The 26,174-nt window shown below is 44.0% G+C and overlaps 1 pseudogene; it reads left to right on the plus strand.

The window, feature by feature from the left end:
• Positions 1-4,183: 4,183 nt before the first annotated feature.
• On the plus strand, positions 4,184-8,829 carry LOC123042955 (disease resistance protein RGA5-like; annotated as a pseudogene).
• Positions 8,830-26,174: the final 17,345 nt, after the last annotated feature.

The raw sequence follows: 26,174 nt of genomic DNA on the forward strand, positions 1-26,174 counted from the left end.
AACTTCCTAAAAAATTAAAAAAAAGATCCTTTAAGGAAAGTAATAGGTTTGGGTTGTCACGACACCAAGGGAAGGAGGTCACGGGGTAGCAGCTACATATCGCGAGTAGGAGACAAACGAGGTGTTGTTGTTGCTCGGCTGCACATGTGCCGCTATGCGCGTGTAAGGTATATTTTCTATGCAAAGCTGTTTTTACTCTGTGCATGCCTAATTAGAGTTAACTGCAGCCACTGGTGGTTTCTGTGTGTAGTGACATGGCCAGACATGGTTGTTAAGAATGCACAGGGACGCGACTTGGGGGCTTCAGATGAATCACACATGGCTGACTGGTCGGCCCTGATGCGGCCACGACATATGGATGTATAAACTCGAAGTTTGTGAGGTCTACTTGACGTAGAGTTCTGTCATCTATGCAACATATATCTGTCTCGAGAAGAGAAAGGGGATCTATTTTTATGTATTTGTTGGATGGCACTCCAACCAATTAGTTGTTTCACTTGTCAAGAGTTAGTGGGAAAATACTAGAAGATTATGTATTTATTTCTTACAATACTAGGTATAACATGCCAATGTTTTCTTTCCTACATGCGTTTTAGTCTGTGAAGCAGATTTTTTTAACATAAACACATTGTTTTGTTGCATTGATGATTGATTTTCGTACATGTAAAAAAATCCTTTTGTTATTCACTGTTAGAGTTCATGCACAAGCAGAAGGTTTCACCTAGGTTCATCTTATTCTCTTAGTTGTTGCTTCCATTATTTACTATTGGGAAGCCTGAATTTAGTGTTCAAGGAAAAGGCAATATTGTACACATGTTTATTGGATAAACATATGACTACAAGTCAGAAGTTGTCATACGTATGCCGCCGAAGATTTCATTGCATCAAGAAAATAAACATCAAATGTGCACCAGATTAGTGAGTTTCCCCCACTATAGTTGACCTCCTATGTTCTTGCACCAGATTTTTTTAGCAGGATTTAGAATATGATGCAAAGTGGACATCACTGACACCGTCGACGAGGGCAGAAAGGAATATAAGCGGAAATATATGTTGGGGTATTGTGTTGAAAAAAATGGACGGAGACAAATATGTATGGGCGAGGAGGGATAAGTTGTGACATGTTTTCTTCTCCCGTTGCAACGCACGGGCATTTTTGCTAGTTACACTTATTATGTTTGAATTCTCAAAATCCTCTGTTTTTGGGTGAAAAACCCTGTCTTCTGAGAAAAATATGCACAAACACTATTCCCACGAAATAAGTTAGCGGATGCTATCTCCGGCTATAGTGGTCGTAGCGTTTGCACAAGCCAGCCGCGACGATTGTTGGAGCTTCAGCACCAGGTTACCTATCAGAAGAACACATCATTGTTGGCGAATGCTACAAAGTCAATCAGAAGCAGCCCATTCGGCGCGGGGAAGAGGTGCGGCTGCCAAGAGTTTTCGTCGTTTTAGGGTAACGGAGCCATTCGCTAGCTTCAGTGTCAACGACCTTCTTGTCCAACTCTGCAAGGGCATCTCCCCGGGGTGTTAAGAGATGGGGCGGCGCAGTGGCTATGGCGGCGAATCCCATTGGTGACGGCCGGCAGCTTAGAAACGGAGAGGCGCAGGACATAAACAAATAGTCTGCCTATAATTATTAGGAGGGCTTATCTGCAAAGCAGACTTAAGTAAATGGTTAGCGAGCCCACCTACACGATATATCACCCTATGTTGCCTATTCAATCCCTCACAGCGCAAGTTTCCACATTTTCACTGATTGTGGGTTTATACGAGAGTGGCGTTTTGGCTCCTAGGTGCATATGCACCCATTGTCGAAATACACATTTCGGAAAGTTGAAAAAAATTCGAAACAAAAATCCCGCGTGTATATCCGGACATTTTATGTGCGTTCACAAGGTTTCGGTGAAAAACGACGTTTTTTGTGGCTTGTGTAAAAGAGATAAAGAAATGCCTCGTGAATAGTTAGAATGAAGCATCATAAATTGTCTTTTTTACACAAGCCACAAAAAACGTCATTTTTCACTGAAACCTTGTGCACGCACATAAAATGTCCGGATATACACGCGGAATTTTTGTTCCAAATTTTTCAACTTCTCGGAATGTGTATTTCGACAATGGGTGCATATGCACCTAGGAGCCAAAGGCAATTACTGGGGTTTATACTGGATATGTTGCCTCATTGCAAGAGGTCTTTTTAACACAACAGTGATGTAGAGGCTCAAACATACGCATATACATTCAGTCCTACTTCCGGGAGATGCCCATATTTACTTTTGCAAGGGGCATATATTTGCTTCTTGTGAAGCCAAATATTTACTTCCACGAGAGGCACAGTTGTGCCTCTTAGAAAGCGAAAAAATGTATTTTTTTTCATGAGAGGAACAATTTTGCTTCTCATGGAGGCACAGCTTTGGTATCGCGTTGTGCCTCTTGAAAAAGGGAACAAACATGTTTTTTTTCTTAAGCGAGAGGCACCGATTTGCTTCTTGTGGAGACACATGTTTGCTTACGTGAGATGCACAATTGCGACTCTCGAAAATGGAAAATAACACGTTTTTTTGTTCCCACGAGAAGCACATATTTGCTTCTCGCGGAGCCACAGGTTTGCTTCAGCGATAGGCACAACTTGGAAAGGGAAAATTGTGTTTATTTTCTCCCACGAGACGCGCATATTTTATTCTAGTGGAAGCATAGATTTGCGTCTGCGAGAGACACATCTATGCATCTTGGAAAGGGAGAAAGTGTGAAAAAACCCATGCTTTTTTCAACTGTGTTTTTTTTCTTCCGGGGCTTTTCATGAAAAAATGTTCGTCGAAACTTGTAACATGGGTTCTACTTTTCAAGATCTCAATGCGACAAATCCAACAATGAAAGCGATTCACGATTTCGACGCAGGGTTAATGAGATAAAACATTTTGAATAAGAATCTAGAAAAAAAACCTTCCAGATTGCACGAAGTGGCACACTTGCGAGTGACCTTTCAAAGGGATACCCGGTATCTGGAAATATCCACAAGGAAAAAAAATCCTTTATTACTAGTACAATTTCTTGTCATTTGTTCGACAGGACCAGCAACTGAAATCAATTGATTCTAAGGCCAACTCCAATTCAGCGATCCAAACGGACGTGCATTTTGTTTCTGTTTTGTGTGTTTGGGTAGCCAAAGCGGGCAGTGCTAGTGGACAGCCGGACACCTCCAGCATACCCAACACGGAAGACCCATTTGTGACAGACAAGCAACTTTTTGCAAAGAAAAAAAAGAAATGTCGCCGACACCACCAGGAACCAGATCATGCACGCCTCTCTCAAGCCCGGAGTGGAACTGAGGGTAGGTTCACCGACCGGATCTCGATGGGCCAGGTGGCAGGAGGACGAATGGCGGCAGGAGCTCCAGCTCCTCGGGCTCGAGGATGAGTGGCAGAAGGAGCTCCAGCTCCTCAGTGGAGATGCATGGGGTCGCCCACACCGGACGCGCAGCACCGACTGCCTGCGCTGCCACCTTGCCTAGCCGAAAGTGGGAACGCCGCCGCCCCGAGTGCCCACGCCGCCACCTCGACTTGCCTTATCTCGCCGTGCACCGCCTTGCCATGCCGCGCCGCTGGCCTTGTGTTGCCTCGCCGCCGGCCTCGTCTAGTCGTCTGCCACAGCGCGTGATTGCAGCATGGTGGGTGGGCCAAAAGACAAAAAGGAGGAGAGACTGGATAAAAAAGACACATATGGATGCATGGGTCTGTGTCCGCCTCGACCCAGATCTGACCTAAATTTGGAACGAAAATGGGTCCAAACGAACACAAACAGTTAAAATAAAATGTGACGGGTCTTTGTGTTGCACTGTTGTTTTTGTCCGCACGGACCCAAACACACAGGACCGAACGGAATGGATCCATGTAATGGAGTTTGCCTAAGGAACTCCCCTGACCCTGCTTCATCAATCAAATTAATTAATCTATGACGATGACCCATCCAAAATGTGTACGATGCCTTTGAGTGGCATGCACATGGGATGGGACTGGGACCGAGCAAAGATTCATGGCTTTGGGAGGCGTGGATCATGGTGATTAATCAAAGTTCATTAGCAAAAAACAATGACAGTCCCATGTGCTGCACCCTCGGTAACATGAGGTGGCGTGGATCTACAGGCCAGCTAAAGTTAATTAACTCTATTGAACGTTAAATCTCGGGCTATGTCTGGTGGATGTCGGCTTCAGCGTGAATCTCCCTCCCACATCTCTTCTTCTGGATCTCAAGGGTGCGAGAGGAGCAGCCATGGCGCTCTTCCGTTTAGAGCAATCATCAGAAGCAAAGGCTTCTCGATCTACTCCGGTAAATATCTTGCCCAGCTCATGGTAATCTCCCTGCACTTTTTTTGCTCTAGAACCTTACGGGAGGAATGATTTCAAATGGGTGAACAGTCAAAGTACATGTGTATGATTAGTCTCTTATGTTTTGTTTATAAATATCTTTCGTTCCAGCATCCTATCTATCTCTGGAATTTCTGACCTATATAATGCGCATATATACTGTTATCTATCTCTAGAATTTCTGACCTATATAATGTTCATACTACAGGTTCCTCTCAAGCATAGGTAGAAACCAAGATTAGAAAAAGTTGGCCAGCAAGAGATGACCGGAATAATGGTGAGCGCTTCTACAGGCGCAATGAACTCCCTCCTGGGTAAGCTCACCACCCTCATGGGGGAACAGTTTGCCAAGATGAAGAACCTGCGAAAAGAGGTGAAGTACATCCGCGATGAGCTTGGCAGTATGAAGGATGCGCTCGGGAGACTTGCAGATGTGGACGAGCCAGATGCACAGACCAAGAGTTGGAGAAACACACTGCGAGAGTTGTCTTATGACATCGAGGACATCATTGATGAGTTCATCCAAAGCATTGGGGATAAGACAAGAAATCCGGGTTTGTCCGCAAGACGATTCGACGTCTCAAAACTTCAAGGGCCCGCCACAGGATTGCTGGACAAATTGAAGAGATCAAGAGACTTGTGCATGAGACTAGTGATCGCCACAGAAGATATAACATTGATAAGATTGTCCCCCAATCAAGTAATGTTGTTGCCATTGACCCACGAGTTAAAACACTCTATGAAAAGGCGGCTAACCTTGTTGGTATGGAGGGGCCAAAGAATGAGCTTGTAAATTGGCTAATTGATGAGGAGAAGCAGCTTAAGGTGGTATCAGTTGTGGGATTTGGAGGTCTAGGCAAAACAACACTTGCCAATGACGTATACCGTAAACTAAAGGGTGATTTCGCCTTTGGTGCATTTGTGCCAGTGTCTCAAAAGCCTAACATTCCAAATCTTCTACGAAGTTTACTATCCCAACTTGGTACACACGCATCTATTGACGCTTCCAATTCAGATCTTATTGATGAACTAAGAGAATGTCTACAGACTAAAAGGTACATATTATTGATCTTTGTATTATATATTGTCATTGTTTTTGATAGCAAAATCTCTTGAGAATATTGTACATTCCTAATTTGGTCTCGAAAAGAGAATGAAATATATTGCAGAAATAATGTTTTTGGGACAAAATCATTAGATCAGCCTAACAAATAGTGGAAGTTTTGAAACAATAATGCATATAATAATTGCACTTAACAATCTGTACGAGAAAATCAGTTTTGCTTTGAATGGTTTACTAACTTTCTTATGGATGAAAAATATTCAAAAGGTGTTAATAATATTAGTATATGTATTATGGTTTTCTATAATTTGGTGTTTATTATGTTATTATCTAGCCACAACTAATAATTGATTGAAGGAAGTTAAATCTCTCTTGTTTAAACTTCTATTTTTTGATAAATTTGTACTAATTATTTTAACATTATGCTGAATATATGGCAGGTACTTGATTATAATTGATGATCTATGGGATGTATCAGCCTGGGAATTTATTAAATGTGCTTTCCCAGAAAATGATCTTGCCAGCAGAGTAATAGTAACTACAAGAAGTCTTGAAGTTGCTACGGCATGTTGCTCCCCTCACCATGAGTACATTTTACAAATGAAGCCCCTTAGCAACGAAGACTCAAGACAGCTATTTTTTGGCAGGATATTTGGCTCAGAGGACGTTTGCCCTAACCACCTCAGAGATATTTCAGTTGAAATTCTCAAAAAATGTGGTGGCTTGCCTCTTGCAATTATTAGCATAGCAGGCCTTCTAGCTAGTGAAGGTCCCAAAGAAGAGGAGTGGGAACATGTAAGGAGTTCTTTGGGCTCGATGTCTGGAACAAAACTCACACTGAATAGGATGAGACAAATCTTAAACCTCAGCTACAAAGATCTTCCATCTCATCTGAAGACTTGCTTGTTATATCTTGCTATGTATCCGGAGGACTACACGATAAATAGGTCCAATCTGGAACGTCAATGGATGGCGGAAGGTTTCATTAGTAAAGAAAATGGACAAGATGTGGAGAAAAATGCAAGAAACTATTTCAATGAGCTTGTCAATAGGAGCCTTGTTCTACCCGTAGAGTTTGATTGTGAAGGTGCAGTGACAAAATGCAAAGTACATGATATGATGTTGGATCTTATCTTGCTTAAATGTAAAGAAGAGAATTTTCTCAGTATAGTGGACGGCTCAGAAGCCATTACAGAAGAGGGATATAAGGTTCGTCGGTTGTCTCTTCGTTTGAATGATTCAGATAATGAAATATTACCAGGACATATTAGTTTGTCACAGGTTCGCTCCATTATGATCTTTGGGGACTTTGGTAAAACACCTCCTCTTTCAAAGTTCAAGTTCCTGCGAGTTCTTTTTGCCGAGAACCACAGGAGAATGGACCTCGCTGGAATGAGTGAACTGTATCAGCTAAGATATGTAATGACTGGCGCCCTTGACGGGTTGCAGCTACCAAGACAGATTAGAGGGCTCCAGCAATTAGAAACACTTGATATATACAATTCCAGTATTCCATCTGATATAGTTCATCTGCCACACTTGTCGCATCTGGGTATTGGATATGCATGTAAGCTGCCTGATGGGATCGGAAACATGAAATCCTTGAGGTTTCTTAGGGGATTTCATTTGAATTTTGAAAAAAACTCACTACATAACTACAAGGGCCTTGGAGAGCTTACCAATATGAGAAATCTCTCTCTCTGCGGCTACTTGGAAGATCAGGACCCCGGTGTAAGACGCATGGATGTTCTATGCTCTTCTTTGAGAAAACTTTGTAGGCTCGAGTCCCTGTACATATGTCATATCGAAGGATGCATGGATGGTTTGTCTCCTCCGTGCAGCCTTCAGCGACTCCACGCCAGAGGTTTTGGACGGCGGGACTGTTGGTTTTCCAGGGTCCCTAACTGGACGAGGGAACTTCATAACCTCCATGAATTGCAACTCCAAGTTGACGAGCTGCTCGATGATGGTGTTGGTATTCTTGCGGTGTTGCCCTCCCTCGTCCACCTTAATTTACATGTACGAAGATCACCAAAACAAATGATTATCATCGATGGAAGAGGAGCATTCCCTGTTCTAAAGCATTTTGAGATCCGCTTGAGCAGAGCATCATACCTGATCTTCCAATCTGGGGCGATGCCCATGGTCCAGAGGCTGGGGTTAAGTTTCAATATGGATGTGCAGAACGGAGCCGGACCAGCCGGCATCGAGTACTTGGCTGCACTGGAAGAGGTGTCTACGTGGATCGTGTGCCTCGACGCTACGGAATCTCAAAAGAGCTGCGCTGAATCTGCCTTCAGGAGTATTGTCGACAGGCATCCCGACAATCCTCGCACTGTGGTCCATTTTTCGGAATACCCGTTTTTTTTAGACGACTAATTTCTGCTTCGACTCTGCTTCAGCTGGTACGTGCAAGTTTCCACCCCTCTCTCTCTCTCTCTCTCTCTCAGTCTCTCTCAGTCTCTCTCTCTCTCTCTCTCTCTCTCTCTCTCCATGCTTGTTTGTTTCGTGAAACCTCATTGTGTAGAGTTCCTGTAGCTTCATACGAGCTTTATTGCGTTACTATTATCAGAAACCGTTTCTTTATCATGGAAATGTTTTCCTGCAGTGTCATTAGTGAATATTTTCGTAGTAGCCTGATTTCCACCAAACTAAATATAGGTGTATGCTCTAGTTCACATTCCTGGTCGAATTTTTAACATAAGATGTTGTCTGGTTTTCTAATTCGAATACTACTATGATGTGCTGTATGCTGTGCTACCCTGCTAAGGTGTTCTCTTCCATGCATGGTGTGATGATGTATGGCTTTCGCTTTCGATTCTTGGGTAGCTTTTGCTTTCTTTTTCTTTTTTTGTGGCAACTTTTATTGTTAGATTAACACCCTCACGTCCGTAATTTCAGAAAGGTTTGACCTGTCTCATCAATGATATTTGTTTGTAGGAAATGAAGTGGATGCCAATTCCTATTGATTGGGACAGCTTTGTGAGGACAACAATGGAATGCTGCAAGCAGATGTCTACCAATATATACAAGTCACAACGGATGGAGATGAATTGTTAGCTGGATGCATCTTAGCTTCTTGTGCCACCTGATTACATTTACCCTTGATGGACATTCAATTCATTATCTCACCGAGCTGCATTCTGTTACCTCTATGGGATGATGACCACGCTTTTTATGTGCTTGTAATAAGGGTTGGTGCTGGGCAGGAGTTTGCACTGTCATAGATGGTTGCTTGCCCCTTCCTCCCAGCTTTTCCAGCCTACGAATTATCTTGTTCATTTATTTTTGGTGTGCTTACTCTGTATTGAACTGAACATTCCTTGTTTGAAGATTCAACTTGTTGAAAAGACAATTTATTCGAGATGTATTGTAATTTGCTCAGTTCTTCTGTCACTTTGCGATGAAATGATGTTTCACTCATTTTATTGGAGAGGTTGTAGCACCTGCCCTGCATTACAAGGGACTCGTCGCACTAGGTGTCAGCATAACTTAGCTGAGTTACTTGATGTAATTTTGGCTAAGTTATATGCAGCCAGAAACATCAGGTAGGTACATGTGTAGATTTCCGATCACTCTTGGTGATGTTCAAAAAAACGGGGCTGAAAGGGGACGGATCGCTCGCTTAACTGTCCGTTGTTATGTGGAAGTGGGACCTCTCTGTGATATAACTGCGGATAGCACCCCAGCAGAGTCGCTGTACGTGACGATTCGAAAATCAATGGGCGGGTTGATGCAAGCAGCTGCTTCAGTACTGCCGATCTGCTCAATGCCTATGGACCTACATACATACACTGTTTGTAAGCATTACAGTACACCGTACGTACCTACTGAATGGACGTGTCACTTACTTCCTGTGTAAATAAATATAAGATGTTTTTGGTCACTAACGATGAAGGACGAAGGAACAAGAATGTTCTTCTCTTCTCATCTTCTTTTCTTCTGATGGTTCTTCTGATGGTTCTACTGTCAGGAAATATATGTTTGTTACAAAGGCGACAGGGGCGACATGAGGGGCGACAGGGGGGCGCCGCAGGTGCCCGTCCGGCGATTGCCGGGCCAGTGCGCTCGGGGGCGGTGGATAGACCTCAGGTCGGTGGCCGTTTCTGGGCGCTGGCCGGATCTGACGAGGCCGAGGCGGACGGGGATGATGATCCGAAGGCCGCTCCACCAACACCGACTCCATCAGATCTCTTCTGCGAGTTCTTCCATGCGGGATATGATGAGGACGAGGTGGCCTTGACGGTGGATTGGGTCTTGCCAGTGGAAGATCCGGCAAGGGTTGGCCTTCATGCGGGCGAGAGGAAGGAGATGGTCAGGCGCGTGGTGCATCGGCGAACGGCGGCGACGGCACTCCGGCCATGGAAGGGCCCCCTTCCTAAGGTTAGTCTACCAAATCTAACTCTTTTCGATATGATTCATCCGGACTCGTGGACTCAAGTCAAGAGGAAGAAGAGGCCGATCCGTCCGGGAGGTGTGCTGGCGGCGGCCATGGCGAGATCGCCGGCGAGGCAGTGCATCGAGATCTCGCTGATGCGGCAGAAACGTTTGAATGCTTTGCTGGGCCGAACGCTTGATGGGCCGGTTCTGAGTGAGCCGGGCCCTGTCCTCTGTGGGCCTGGGCTAATTGGGTATGAGGCCCAGATTAACCAGGTGCGTACGACGGGCGATATCGAGCCTCCATGCATGTTCAACGTGCCGACTGAGGGTTATCGATCGACGAAAGCTAGGGTTCTTCGACCGTCGGCGAGGCCGTGTTTCTCCGACCGAGGTGCGAGGCGTGCCCGCCGGATCCCTCCTCTCCGCGCATGGCGGGCGGAGGTCCTCCGCCGGCCAAAACCGGCACCCAGTCCGGCGCCCCGGGCGGCGTAGGCCGCGGGGGTCCGCCGTTGACGGCTGGAGGCGGACGCGGTGGTGTTGCGGCGTCGCAGGGCGCGGGTCGGGGCCGAGCTGGGCGCGCGGCCACGCCTCCGTTGCCCAGCCTGGCGGCTCAGGGGGCGAGCGGCACCCGACCACCGATGCATGGGGGCTTTCCCAGGCCCGGCGTGGTGGGCCGCGGGGCACCGCCGGCGGGGACCAGACTACCCGCGTCTGCCGGGGGCCGGGGTGACCCTAGGCCGCCGGCGCCTCTTCCCGTGGCCGTCGTGGGTCGCAGCAACCCGACGGCTAGGCAGCCCACTCCGGCCTTGGGTGGGCAGCAACGTCCCACGGCGGTTCAGATCGGGGCCAGGCCACCACATTTTGTGGCTCGACAGTCGCAGAGTACGGCGGCACCAGTTCTGGAGCAGGCACAGTTTCAGGACGCTACGGCAACGGGGGTGACTCGACGGTGCCTCGATGACAGTGGGGTGATGACGGGCTTAACGCGTACGGAGACGGACAGCACCGGGGATCCTCATCCACAGGTGGTGGGCGGGGATATGCATGGCAGAGTGATGGCTCGACCGAGAGACCCTTCCTGGGGACAACGGGAGGTTTCGTCGAAGGGGCATCAGGACCGGCTAACAGAAACCGCGGTGGTTTTCGTGGTAACCGTGGCGGACTGGGTGGCCGAGGTGGTCGCTACGGCCCAAGGCAGCATCCAGTTGTTGTGGATCAGACAGCGGTTGATGAGGGCATTCAGGATACAGCTATGGAGGTGGTCACGGCTACGGCTGAGGTGGTTGCTACGGACGAGGTAGTGTCGGTGGAGGGCTCCGACAGGGCTGAGCTGGACAGGGTGGCTAAGTATGCTCGCAAGAAAGAAAGAATGATTTGCTATCGATGTGGAAATAAGGGTCACTTCATTGCTGAGTGTGAGGCGGTCTTATGCGACAAGTGTGGTAAGCCGGATCATGACTCGGGGGCCTGTCCGCTTATGAGAGAGCAGCTACCCAATCTTATGATGTATGGTGTGTTTTGTTCTGAGCTTACTTTTTTTGAGTCTCCGATCGAGAGGGAAGTTACTGACGAGGTGCGCAGTATGACATCTGGGATTGTTAAAGTGACTAAAGGTGAAGTCTCTGACGTCCAGATTGTGCAGCGGCTACGGGAGCTGGCCCCGGGTGACTTCCTCTGGGAGCTAGTCAGTCTTGAGCCTAACTCTTTCAGGGTGGAGTTTCCATCGGTGGAGGATTTACAGAGGTTACTGAGTTTTGGGATGTGTAAGGTGCCAGGTACGGAGGGCATTCTTGAGTTTCACGAGTGGAAATTGACTGAGCCTCAGGGAAAGCCACTTACCCAGGCCTGGTTGCGTTTTTCGGGAGCTCCACACAGGCCCATGCAGGATGCCAGGGTGGTGGCTAGTCTGGCTGTTTTGGTTGGAAAGCCAGAACGTGTTGATATGGCTTTCACCAGAGCTCAGGGGGTGGCTCGCATTCTCGTCAGTATTTTGGATATTGAGTTTGTTCCGGACGTGGTGAAGTGGGCTTATCGAGGTCAGGTGTATAACATTCAGATTGAGTTTGAGGATGACAGCCTGTTTATTGAGGCACCTGCTGCCGTCGATGTTGATATGCACGAGGGTGATGATGGCTTGGGGCGCAAGGAGCCTGAGATTGCTGATCCTGGTCGAGAGGACGAGAGACCGGGGTCTGGGGCAAAGACCACCGTAGGGTCGACCGCGCCTACATCTTCTGTGCCGTCGACCACACTGCGATTTGGGTCTTTTGAGCCTACTTCTGCACCTCCGAGATTATGGAGTGAGCGGGTGGAGTCTTCTGATGTGTTTGAGCACTCCTTACCTACGTTGGACTTTGAGGGCCAGAGCGTGGAGGGTCGTGGAGTGGAGGGAGGTTCAGAGATAGCGTTCTCGCCTCCCTCAGATACTCCTGTGACGGCGGAGCTACAGGTGACTTCGAGCTTGGTGGGGGGACTAAGGCAGGAGGCCTTGGCTCACCACCCTTCTGTCGCTCAGATCGGGTCTCCTGAGAGGGAGGAGCCCTCTTCGGGAGAGCGCCCGGCTGCGGACTCTTCGTCTGAGCGCTCTGGAGTCTGTCCGGGGCAGGTGGCGCAGGCGGCGCTTGCTGCGACGGCGTTGGCCGGACCTGAGGGAGGCCGTATGGGGCAGGAGGCCCCGCACACTTCCCTTTCGGCTACGGTGGAGGCGGCTTCTCCTGTCGTGCTTGGCGGGAGTCCGGGGAAGGTGGTCCCGGTCCATCCCTCGTCCTCGTCTGTCGGGATGGTGGCGCCCACTACCTTGAGGAGTGCGGCCGAGGGGGTGGTCGGCCAGGCGGCGCCGGCACTGACTACACCCGGCCTCCTGACCGCCGGCCTCGGGAGCCGTCCCTCACTGCCTACTGCGAGTGGCGCTACTCGAGAGGAGGTTATTGCATTCGGCGGAATCCCTGACCCGGTATCTGAGGGGCGACGGATGAGTTCCCGTCTCCAGGACCAACCGGAGGTTGATGACATGCAGCAGAGGTGCGCAATGAGAGCGGCCAAGCTTCGTGACATTGAGGTCACTACCGGTATGTCAGTCAACTTATCCAATTCTATTTTGCATTTTTCTACGGATGAGATTATTCATAATGCAAATCAAGTAGGGGTTTCGCTAGGAAATAATAATTCTGAAATCTCCAACTCGGTTATTGATCTTCTGGATCTGGAAGCGGAATGCGCTTTAGAAACCATTCGCAACCTAGCGGCAGTAAGACCTATGAATGATGCGGAGATTGATGCGTTGGGGGTGAGAGTGCTAGACAATTTGTGTGCGGACCTCGCACCAACCTTTAATGAGTCTGATGAGGAGGAGACTAGTATAGATGTTGTGGATCATCAACCACCGCAGCCCAGTTATGAGGACCGGCCGGTGGGCAATGAAAAACCTAAACGTAAGTGGAAGCGGAAGGTGTATCCAGCATCCGCAGTACATAGAAGTGCTAGGATTCGTACGGCCAAAAAATTTCATGATGAATTATGAAAGGAATCTTTTGGAATAGCAGAGGTCTTAAGGACTTGGCTAAAAGAAGGTTTCTCGCCGAGGCGTCTCTGGAGCACCGATTAGATTTCGTTGCTCTTTCTAAAACTGGAAGAGATAATTTTGCTCCTCAGTTTCTTGCTTCTCTTGCGGGTGGTATCGATTTTGACTGGCATTGCCTTCCTCCGCGTGGACGATCGGGAGGTATCTTTCTGGGAGTGAGATGCGATTCCCTTGAGGTCCGGAGTTTTGTGATGGGCGACTTTGCGGTTAAATTTCGGGTTAGGTCAAAAGTTGATGGGCTCGATTGGGCTTTAGTGGCGGTTTACGGAGCCGCACAACCGGAGCTTAAACTGGAATTTCTGGCGGATCTTGTTCGAATTTGTGGGTCCGAACAGCTTCCAATGCTGGTCGGGGGTGATTTCAATATCATTCGGAGGAGAGAGGAGAAGAATAATGATAACTTCGACGGGAGATGGTCGTTTATGTTCAATACCATTATTGAGAGCTTGGATCTGAGGGAGATAGAGCTTCTGGTAGAAAATTTACCTGGGCTAATGCTCTGCCAAACCCAACATATGAAAAGCTTGATCGTGTTCTGGCCAGCGTAGAGTGGGAGCAGAAATTCCCTCTTGTTACGGTACAAGCTTTAACGCGGGGCATATCCGATCACACACTGCTGTTCGTGGATTCCGGGGAGTCCAATTATGCGGGAAACAAGAACACTTTCTCATTCGAGATGTCCTGGTTCGAACGTGAAGGTTTCTTAGACCTCGTTGCCAGGGAATGGGATAAGGGTGGTGGAGGTAGGACGGCGGTTGAACGTTGGCAGAATAAAATTAGGCACTTAAGAAGTTTCTTACGAGGTTGGGCTAAGCACCTAAGTGGGGCTTATAAGATTGAAAAGGATAGACTCCTTGCTCTTACACAGGCCCTAGATACAAAAGCTGAATCTACGATTCTGCTGCCTGCTGAGCTCCAGGTTAAGAACGAGGCTGAGAAGAGGTTGAAAGAACTTCTCCGCGAGGAAGAGTTGAAGTGGGCGTTGCGCGCTAAGGTCCGCAAAGTAGTCCAAGGGGATGCCAATACTTAATTCTTTCACCTGATTGCAAATGGCAAGCACCGTAAGAAGCGTATATTCCAACTTGAGCAAGATGAGGGTACTATCATTGGGCAGGATAATCTCAAAACTTACATCACTGAGTATTATAGGCAGTTATTCGGACCACCGGAGGTTAATTGTGTGACCTTGGATGAGTCTAGGACTGACGATGTTCCTCAGTTGTCGGCTGCCGATAATGAGATTTTGCTGGCCCCATTTACGGAGAAGGAGGTGTTTGATGCTATTGCACAAATGAAAAACAATAAGGCTCCCGGACCGGATGGGTTTTCGGCTGAGTTCTATAAAAAGTGCTGGCACATTATTAAGGGGGATCTGTTACCTATGTTTAATGATCTTTTCTCGGGACAGCTTCAATTGTTTCACTTGAATTTTGGAACTATCACATTACTCCCTAAGAAAACGGAGGCTGTGCGAATTGAGCAGTTTAGGCCGATTTGCCTACTCAATGTTAGTTTCAAAATATTCACCAAGGTCGGGACGAACAGGCTCTCACAGATTGCGCTTTCTGTGGTGCAACAGTCCCAAACTGCTTTCATGCCGGACAGAAACATCCTTGAAGGGGCGGTTGTCCTTCATGAAACGCTCCATGAAATTCACTCTAAAAAATTAGATGGGGTAATTTTTAAGGTGGATTTCGAAAAGGCGTATGATAAGGTTAAGTGGCCATTCCTACAACAGGCATTGCGTATGAAAGGTTTTGATGAGGTACTAAGCCACCCACTTGTCCATTGTCCTTCGCCCTTCCTATCAAAATTGCTAACATGTCCACCACAATGTTAAACAAGATAGGGGACATTGGATCTCCTTGCCTGAGGCCCTTGTGAGTTTGGAAATAATGACCTATATCGTCATTTACTTTAATTCCGACACTCCCTTTTTGCGTAAAAGATTCCACCTGATGGCGCCAGGCCTCATCTGGTTGATGGAGGTGTATCTATCCTTCAATACGCTGATGATACAATCATCTTTATGGAGCATGATTTGGCCAAGGCGAGAAATATGAAGCTGTTGTTATGCCTCTTTGAACAATTATCGGGGTTAAAGATCAATTTTCATAAGAGCGAGTTGTTCTGCTTTGGGAGAGCCAAAGACGAACAAGAGTCTTATAGGCAATTGTTTGGGTGCGAGTTGGGAAGTTTGCCCTTCTCATACCTTGGCATTCCGATACATCATCGTAGGCTAACTAACAGAGAGTGGAAGTGTATCGAGGATCGATTTGAGAAGAAACTGAGCTGCTGGAAGGGTAAGCTCATGTCATACGGAGGCCGGTTAATCTTGATAAATTCGGTGCTCACGAGTATGCCTATGTTCCTCTTATCTTTCTTTGAGGTTCCAGTGGGTGTTAGGAAAAGACTGGACTTCTATCGATCACGTTTCTTTTGGCAGGGTGATGGGCTCAAAAGAAAATACCGGCTTGCTAAGTGGGATATTATCTGTCGACCCAAAGACCAAGGTGGGCTTGGTATTGAGAATCTAGAAGTTAAGAACAGATGCCTTCTTAGTAAGTGGTTGTGGAAGCTCGCTTCCGGCACTGAAGCTATGTGGGCGCAAATTCTACGCAGCAAGTACCTCCAGACTAGGACGTTATCCCAGGTATCAGTTAGGCTGACTGACTCGCCTTTCTGGAAAGGCCTCATGAAAGTCAAAGTATTACTGTTCAATAGGACAAAAGTTGTCCTTGGAAATGGTGCTACTACACGTTTCTGGGAGGATTCTTGGCTGGGTGACTCTCCCTTGGCCATTCAATATCCGTCTTTATATCGTATTGCTCAACGACGTGAGGTTTTCGTGGCAACGGTATTTCAATCTGTCCCCCTTAATATTCAGTTTAGACGATCGTTAGTGGGCAATCGTTGGGAGGTTTGGCTCCAGTTAGTTAGGAGACTAATGGAGGTACAACTTTCTGACCAACCTGATGAATTACGCTGGAAGTTGACTAAGTCTGGAGTATTTACAGTGAGGTCAATGTATCTTGATGTTATTAATTCAAGCTCCATTCCAACGTCCAAGAAGGTCTGGGATGTCAAAGTTCCTTTGAAAATAAAAGTGTTTATGTGGTTTGTTCATAAACAAGTTATTCTAACAAAGGACAACTTGATAAAGCGTAATTGGAAAGGAACTACTAGGTGTAGTTTCTGTGATCGGGATGAGACAATTAAACATCTCTTTTTTGATTGCCCGCTGGCTAAGGTTCTTTGGCAGACGGTTCACATTGCTTTTAATATTACTCCACCGACTGCGGTTACCGCTTCATTTGGGAATTGGCTTAATGGGATTGACTCTACATTAGCAAGGCATATTCGGGTTGGAGTTTGTGCGTTGATGTGGACCATCTGGTTGTGCAGAAATGATTTGGTTTTTAACAGAACATCACGAATTCATTTTTTGCAGGTTATATTCCGAGCTACGGCATTGATCCGTTCGTGGTCATTACTCACTCCGATGGAGGCCAGAGAGCATTTGGTTACTGGGTCTATCCGTTGGGAGATGGTTGCTCGGGATATCTTCAACCGGTTTGGATGGCGGTCATGTAATAGGATAGGCAATTAGTTTACCTACCTTCTTTAGCCAGCCGGTTGTGGCATTTTATTTCTGGCTAGTCTGTGTTTCTAGCCTTCTGCGCTCTGTGTGGGCTGCATTTCCTTTATTTCATTTCGAGACTATGGAACCTTGTATGCACATTTTGTTGCTTTGATTAATAAGATGGTTGTATGCATCACTCTTGATCCAGAGGCCGGGGTACTCCCTCTTTTCGAAAAAAAAAATCTTCTTTTCTTCTGGCGCCACCAAAAAGTACGCAAGTACTTAAACTACTGACCGATCTTTGGTAGACCAGAAAAACCGTCAGGACTATTTCTTGCCTATTCTGAGAGCTACAGTAGCCTGGCCTCTGACGCAGAGCTGGTTCCTTTTCAGGAGGCCAACTTGTTAAAATGGGTTTTAGGAAGGTTCTATTAACCGGTTTGGACCGATTTTCAAACATTTCAGCAATTTGTTTTCATTTTTTTGTATTTTCTTTTATCAGTTTTTCAGGGTTTCTTCTATTTGTCGTATTCATTTTTTTATTTTTCTTTTAGTTTTTTACTATTCATTATTTGTAGTTTTATGTTTGGTTTTCAACAGTTTTTTTGGGTTTCAGTTGTCTACGTTTTTATATAGGTTTATTCGGTGAGTTATTTTTCCTCAAAAACTTTTGACGCACGTCTACTTATTTATACATGTCATGAATATTTTTTTACCCTTTCTCAATTTATCGTATGTATCAGGAAAATTTGTGTATACATGTTTAAGATTTCCAAATACATGATTATCATTTTCTAAAATATATGTTTGATGTATACTATTTTCATGCATATTCTACATTATCATATTCTACATTATCATATTCTACATTATCGTATGTATCAGGAACATTTTTATATAAAATTCTAAAAGTTTCAAACAAATGATTATCTTTTTTCAAATATATCTTTTTTAAAATAAAATAAAATATGTGTTAAATATTTTTAACTAATAATATGAAACATTATTTTCAACTACATGAACATTTATTTTACCTTGTATAATTGTTAAATGTCACAAACACATTTATGGAAACATATGAACTTTTTATAAAGTATCACGTACATTTCTTTGAACGTTATGAAGGATTGTTTTTTGAATTACATGAACTTTTGTTTATACTGTATAACCATTTTCTAAAATTTCACGTACTCCCCCGTTCACTTTTATAAGTCGTTTCAGACAATTGAAAATGGTATGCTTTGCACGCTATCTGAAATGTCTTCAACGCCTTATAAAAGTGAACGGACGGAGTACATTTTATTGAAATGCCGGACCTGTCTGAAATGTCAGGAATTTTTTTTAAATATCATCAACACTTTGTAAGAGTTGCTCGAATTTATTATCCTCACAATATTAATAATTTTATGTTCGCACAATGAATTTTTTTTAAGTTCAGTATCATTTTGTCCACTTAAAAAATGTATGTAAAGCTAATAAAAATAATAATTATGCGGTTTTGAGACCCAACGATCGTCGCGCGATGGCTCAGTCCATTTAAGGGGGCGCCTTAGGTGAGCGAAAACTTTGTCTCGCTCTAAGCAAGTCAAAGTCCCTCCCCTACATGAAGGGCAAACGCAGAAAGCTTACCGTTATTGGCAGTACTTACTATGGTTACTCACAAAAACATTCTTCAAAAATAGCTGCAGTAGAAAATAATAAATTAGGAAACTACTAAATTTCCAAAATTCTCATGATAATTGAATAATATTTTTGCCTATAAAGAACATTCTTGTATTCTCCAAATTTCGAATTTTTCACGACTTCTAAATAATGATTGTGTTTAAATGAATGTCCTTGAATTATTCTTTTATGCTTCTAAATATTTTTCTAATTTCAATAATTGTTCTCTAATTTATAAAATTGTCTATGTATTCCAACAAGTTCTTATTAAATTAAAAAATCTTGAGTTTTAAAAACGGTACTTATTATAAAAAAATAATGTCGAACCAACACAACCTGGATCAGGATCAAACCAAAAACACAATAGCGTTCAACTAAAAGAAAATGAAACAAAAAGGGGGATACAAACGAAAAGAACAAAAGACCTTCACTATGGAACTGATCAAGACATGGGACAGGACAATAGAGTGATGCCTTGTGCCTCGGCATCTTGATGTGGTACGCCACAAATAGGATTACTCCATGGGAGCTCCTATACGGCGGCGCCTTCTGCGCCCGGAATGAACTAGCGCCGATGCTCGCCCGAGTGGGCACCGCGGCCCAGAAACGAGCTTCGCTCCCAGATCGCTCAAATTGCACGCCCACTCCTTTCTTTGTTTTTTTTGCTGTTGGCCTTGTAGAAAAAAAAACCGGCTTGTTTTTAATACTTGCGAAAAAATGCGAAATCAAAAAACGAAAATTGTAAAGAAAAAATTTCATCCATCTGGACAAAAAAGTTATCATCGCTTCTGAAGAAAAGTTCATCAATTTTAAAAAGAAAATCAAAGACTAAGAAAGGATCATCGATTTTGAAGAAAATCACCGATATTCAACAAAAAGTTCCTTGATTTTTTTAAAAAAATATTGAATTGGAAATTTTTTTACAAATCTGAAAAAAGTTCACAAAAAATGAAAAAAAGTTCATCAACTTAGGAAAATATTTCACATATTTAAAATTTGTTCATCCATTCTGAAATGGTAAAAAATAGTGAAAAAGTTCGTTAATTTTGAAAAAACAGCTCAACGGTTGAAGAAGTTCACGAATTTAAGAAAAGGAAAAAAGAAACAGAAAAATGAAAATAAGAGAGTAAAGAAAAATAAAAAGAAAACGGAAAGAAAGAAGAAAAGGATGAAAACTAAATTGGTAATCACAAGAAGTACGGTGTCTCCTATTTGCAAAATGCATAGTAATGGCCGGCAAAAGCGCCAAATACGAAATTCCAAATGTTAAAGTTAATTTTGTTTTTCACCGATGAAGCACTGAATATGTCATGAAGATTGTCCCACACTAATATGAACATCTACAAAAAGAAATTAGAATTTTTAAATTTTATTTTGATTTTACTGTTTATTAGGAAGCATATGCTCCCGAGAGCCAAAAAGCCGTGTCCATGTTACTTTCTTTGTTTCAGGGGAAATGTCATGAAGATTGTCCCACACTAATATGAACATCTGCAAAAACAAATAGGAATTTTTAAAATTTATTTTGATTTCACTGGTCTTTGAGTTTTCGACAATTTTTTAATTTTTTGGGGTTTTCTCGGTGAAAATGGACTATAAATTACCGGACATGACGCAACTTACATACGGTGTCGGAAATTGCTGAAAATTGGCATGGATACCTACCATGTACATGCCCACTGCTGGCAAAAGTTGGTGCCATTTCATGCATGTCCAAAAATAGATCATATTCAATGGAAGGTGTTCGGGTAGGCGTATGAGAGCACATTTTTTTCGTCATTGTCAAATGACCCCAAAATTTTCCCATAAACTTATATGAACAATTCAAGGCACCATGCCTAGTTGTTTGAGCTTTCGATATGTTTTGCATTTACTCGAGTTTTCTTGGTGAAAACTGGCTGATAAATGGACATACATGATGCAATTTGCATATGGTATCAGAGATCGCACAAACCTGGAATGGATGCCTACCATGGGCAATTCCACTGATGGTAAAAGTTGGGGTCATTTATGCATGTCCAAAAATAGACCATGTTCAACGGAGGGTGTTAGGATAGGCCAGAAGGGTCCGTACGAGAGCATGTTTTTTCAGCATCGTCAAATGATCCTAATTTTTTTATGAGATTATATGACCAATTTAAGGCATGATGCCAAGTTGTTTGAGTTGTCCACAATTCTTGCATTTTCCGGAGTTTTCTAGGTGAAAAAAGACCGATAAATAGTTGGGCATGACGCAATTTGCATATGGTTTCAGAATTCGTTAAAACCTAACATAGATGCCTACCATGAGCATGCCACCTTCTGGCAAAAGTTGGGGCCATTTAATGCATATACAAAAATATAACATGTTCAACGGAGGGTGTTCGGGTAAGGCCAGAAGGGTCCGTAGGAGAGCACATTTTTTCAGCATCATCAAATGAACCCAAAAAATTCCATGAGTTTATATGACCAATTGAAGGCACCATGGCAAGATTTTTGAGATTTCGATAATTCTTTCATTTGCTGGAGCTTTCTAGGTGAAAATGGACGATTAATTGCCAGACGTGGCACAACTTGCATACCGTGTCAGAAATTGTTCAAGCCCGGCATGGTTGCCTACCATGGTCATGCCAATCTGCTTGCAAAAGTTGGGGTCATTTAATACATGTCCAAAAATAGACCAATAAGGGGCAACCAAACTGGTTGTTCGGCGCCATGATGGAGTATTAATCAAAGCCTAGGCCTGTTGGTATCACGTAGAGGCAAGTTGACATGTTATGTAGGCAATGTCAATTAGTGAGGGTGCCAGCGTAGCTACTGATGACTGGTACCAGCATGTGATCATAGAGATGGATTCTCTTAGCTAGTCAAGCTTTGGAAATTTGCAACCTTTGTGTTTTCGAAAGAAGTTGCAATTTTCATGGAAATACAGGAATTTGGTGGAGAAATTGCTTGGTTTGTTGTTAATTATGCTCGTAGGTAACCCAACGAGGCAACCCACATATGTGGAAAACAGGGTATAGTAGCACTAGGAGGAGATGTCTTCGGATGAACTTCATTCCTTCTTTTCCTACCCATGTTTGAAATCATTATTATAATGTTCCTAGTGATTACTAGATCATTCCCATGGCCCAATCGGGATTTAGCGTTTGTGTTGCCATTTGCTAATGTCACGTAAGATGACAAAGAGGAATGGCACCAGCTCGAGGAAGTAGCAAATGACCTGGGAAAATTGACATCATTTTATTGCTTCTTGGCCTAATAAAAGCAGACCCAGTGGGGACTAGAAGCCACCCTGACATATTATAGTACTACTCCGTCCCATAATGTAAGACGCTTTTTAACACTAGTATAGTGTCAAAAAACGTCTTACATTATGGGACGGAGGGAGTAGCTAATAATTCCTGGAGTACTTCGCTTCTTCATCAAGACATGCATCCTACATTTTTCTTGTTCTTCATGGATACTCCAGAAAACACCAGGAGTGGAGTATTATATATTCACAACTCTAAAAAAAATGTATTTTTCTTGCACAAATTACACACAAGCATATTCTCTTGAATTCTCCGATTATCCCTACAAATCATGATAAAAAAACATACTATCTATAAACCACTGTGAAGATATTTTCTAGAAAATATGTCTTAGAGATCTTTGCCAATATATTGAAGAATAAGAATATATAATAGTACATGCATATACATAACGATTCATTTGGGTGCCACTAAGTATGGTGTTGATGTAGGTAATTTTGTCATTTTTTAGTTCTTTGACCAGAAGATACTCGATTAAAAGAAATATTTCCACAGAAATAATGCATCAAGTAGTAAATAACTAATGTAAATTATTTTGGAAAAAAATGTTAAATTATTTTATATTCATTTTCAATGGTAAATGCTATTTTGTGATAAAAATACATCTTAAATATTTAGTTGTAATATAAAAAGCAACCTAATTAAGTGTAATAGAAAACTATAATTAAATTTCAAACATCAGCAACGTGTTAGGAACCTTATTCTTGAGCTTCTTTATATCCTAATTAAAATATTTAGCTTGCCAGTTCAGCGCTTATATGCTTGCAATGCAAAGTGATTTTTGTTATCCCCTCGGACTGCCATGTCAGCAAGGGATAAAACTCTAACACCGCCCGTGATGTTGGAACGGTCTACGGTGACAGGAATGAAATGGATAAAATTCTACCAAAAATACTCCCAAAATTTCTATCGAGAATTAAGATGTAACACCTAATTTGTTTGAAATAAAGATTGTTTTCAAAATGTCCCTTGGGCGTCCATATAATACACGTGACATCAATGTATTGCGTTTGATTTGGACCGCCCAATGTTCGATGGACGACCCATATTCACCGAAGGTACCATAAAAAGACTCCTTTTGTTCTAGTGTTGAAAAATAAAGAATCCCGAAGATTTCTTTTTTCCATTGTGGTTTCTTTTGTAATATTTCATATCTTTTGCAGCTGAAGTTGATCGGAGTGTTTTCACCACTACCTCAATACTGGTTTTTGGTGTGATGCAGAATGGTGCCCACAGGCATCATCTTCTTTTGTGAAGGTGTTGCCGAAGAGCCATGTTCGATCCACATGACAAAGATGGTACTCGTGTTCAATGCTGGAGAGGCCGGTTTGCTGCTGCTAGTTGCGATATAGGGGATGCATGCATTGTTGTGTGTACCTGATGCATGCATGATCGATCATATTATTGTTATCCAATTTTACGGAGCACACATGCTTGAAGCTACAAATCGCAAATTAAACCTCAATGATACCGTGTGTGGGTTCTACATCATGTATTCCATACCGGAGCGGATCCACCGAGAGCATATGAAGAGATAAGCTTCAATAGCGACGAGAGCCGCACAACAACATACACTCCTAAATTGCATGATTACACTTACTCCATGGCTGTTTTTGGTGTGGAACGATATCCTCTGACGTACTTCGATCTACTGCTGAGGGACGTCGTTCGTGTGCTACCGTTCCCTAGCCATCCGACGGCAACAGGTAAAAGCCGGGGAAATAGAGCCGAGAAGCAGCGAACATCCATCAGCCCAGAAGAGATGCGGCCCATCTTCAAGAAAAAACACCCACCCCTTTACTCGGGAGCAACTAATTAATGAGAGCTTCTTCGGAGTCTCGCAACAATCAGTGCAACTTGGCACGCTCTCAGCTATTCACCACGTGTCGCGCTCTGGGCGCTCCCTCCAGATTTTGTTTTTTTATTTTTTTCGCACGCGTTTTCGGCTTTTTAAACAGGTTTTTTCCGGGTTTTTTTACGTTTAGGTTTTCCACCGGTCTTCCCTAGCTTTTCGACCAAAAAGAAATTTCGAAAAAATAGTTTTTTTGCGCAAAAAAACGCATTTTTTTCGCGAGTCACGGTTTTGAGAGGCACGGCCGTGCCTCTTGGAAACGAAAAAACGTGTTTCTTGTTTTTTTTTCCTTCCGCGAGAGGCACGATTTTGCTTCTGCGAGAGGCACGGTTATGCTTTCGCGAGAGTCACGGCCGTTTCTCCTCGAAAACGAAAAAAAACACGTTTTTTGTTTTTTTTTCTTTCGCGAGAGGCATGGTTTTGCTTCCGCGAGAGGCACGGTTGTGCTTTCGCGAGAGGCACGGGCGTGCCTCTTTCGGAAAGGGAAAAACGTATTTTTTGTTTTTTTTTCTTTCGCGAGAGGCACGGTTTTGCTTCCGCGAGAGGCACGGGCGTGCCTCTTTCGAAAAGGGAAAAAAACGCGTTTTCTGTTTTTTTCTTCCGCGAGAGGCACGGTTTTGCTTCCGCGAGAGACACGGTTGTGATTTCGTCAAAGGCACGGGCGTGCCTCTTTCGAAAAGGAAAAAAAAACGTGTTTCAGGTTCGGTTTTTTCGTCCGATTTTTTCGTGAAAAAAAGTTCGTCAAAACCTATCAACATGGGACCTAATTTTGAAGATATCGACGCGAGGAATCCAACGCGGTTCGAGATTTGAAAGCACGGTTTAAGAGATAAAACGTTTTGAATAAACGAATCTACGAAAAAAGGAAAAACACCCAGGTTGCAACAAATGGCGCACATACAGCGTGCCACTTGTCACAACCTGAAAAAGTTGGAGTGAGCTCCGCAAGGAGTACTCTCGCCTTTACTCCCCCTCATCGTTCGCTCGCCATCGCCATGTCCGTGCCTAAACCTAGCGCCGCCGCGGGTGATTGGGCGTCCGTCGCTGCCATTGCCACACCAGCGCGGGAGTGCGGCAGCCGCCGCCGTCCGCGTCCCTAAGAGGGCGAGCGACTGGCAACGCCATGGCTGCCAGCCACCACCGCATGGCTGCACCACGCCGTCGAGCTTGCGGCCGCTGCGGGAGGCACAAGTGAGTGTCGCGTTGCTGAGCGCAAGCAGATGCAGATGAAGGCCGACCAACACAAACCTAGAGTGCGACGCGCCCTGCAGTGCAACGCTGGAGGAGGCATCAAGTAGCTGCAGCAGGAGCCAGCCAGAGCCTGAAGTTCAGTTCAGTTTAGAAACTGAATCTGATGTAGGCAGGCAGTAGTTTAGCAGCAAGAGCCTGAAGTTGAGTTTCAGTTTTAGTCACTTAATTTGTATTATGTGAGGAAACTACAAGTCAAATTGATCTGAGATAGTATATTAATGTTCTCAAGTGAAAGCAGATCACTCATTCTTGTCAAAATGTGAGCACAACCCTCATTGATGATCTGGGTTTTGTACCGCAAGGGGTTGGCCCCTGTACTGCGCTTGTATTTAAACTCTCTTTTCTACTATCAGAAAGAGCAGTGCTCCTGTTAACATTTTGAAAAAATGGATAACAAAATTTGAGAGCATATCATTGATGTTGTGCACTTGTGAGCATATTGGTGAAATGGGAATTATTGTAAGCATGTGGCATAGGAGATCAATTAAACTATCAAACTGAACCGACTAAATTGAATATTGACAGCAAATTAATGAAACCATTGTGATATAGTGCATGAGAGAAGAGTAGGGCGTTTTGGAGCTCGGCCTCCATGGAGGCCGGATTTTTTGAAAAATTCAAAATTCGCACTTTTCAATATCAAAAAAATCTGAAAAAAATCATACAAGTAAGCAAGGATGTTATGTGTGTGTATGTAAAATTTGAGGATGAAATACCCTAAAATGCGGTCTGTGCAAAAAAGACAAATTCATGGACTTTGAGGATGAATAGTGCATCTACTAAAAAGCCTCAGATTTGTTCCTTTTGTGTAGCACTCATTTTAAGGTGTTTCGTCCTGAAAATTTACACACATATGCTTGATGTCTCTAAGTATGTGTGTATTTTTTTTCAGAAATTTTTGAAACATGAAAAATTGAATTTTCATCAAGTCAAACTCGGGCTCCATGGAGCCCGAGCTCTAAAGAGCATTTTCGATGAGAGAAAAGAGTAAATAAATTAACTGAAGGACACTGATTCATAATACTAAACTAAAATTCATTGTAATATAGTGCATTGGACAAAAGAGATCAACTAAACTTGAATAAAGTGAATTACGGCCCAAACTAAACATTTGACATTCCATAATGGAAATTGTTCCAGTTGCTT

This window comes from Triticum aestivum, chromosome 2B (genome assembly GCF_018294505.1).
Source record: "Triticum aestivum cultivar Chinese Spring chromosome 2B, IWGSC CS RefSeq v2.1, whole genome shotgun sequence".
Lineage (NCBI taxonomy): Eukaryota > Viridiplantae > Streptophyta > Magnoliopsida > Poales > Poaceae > Triticum > Triticum aestivum.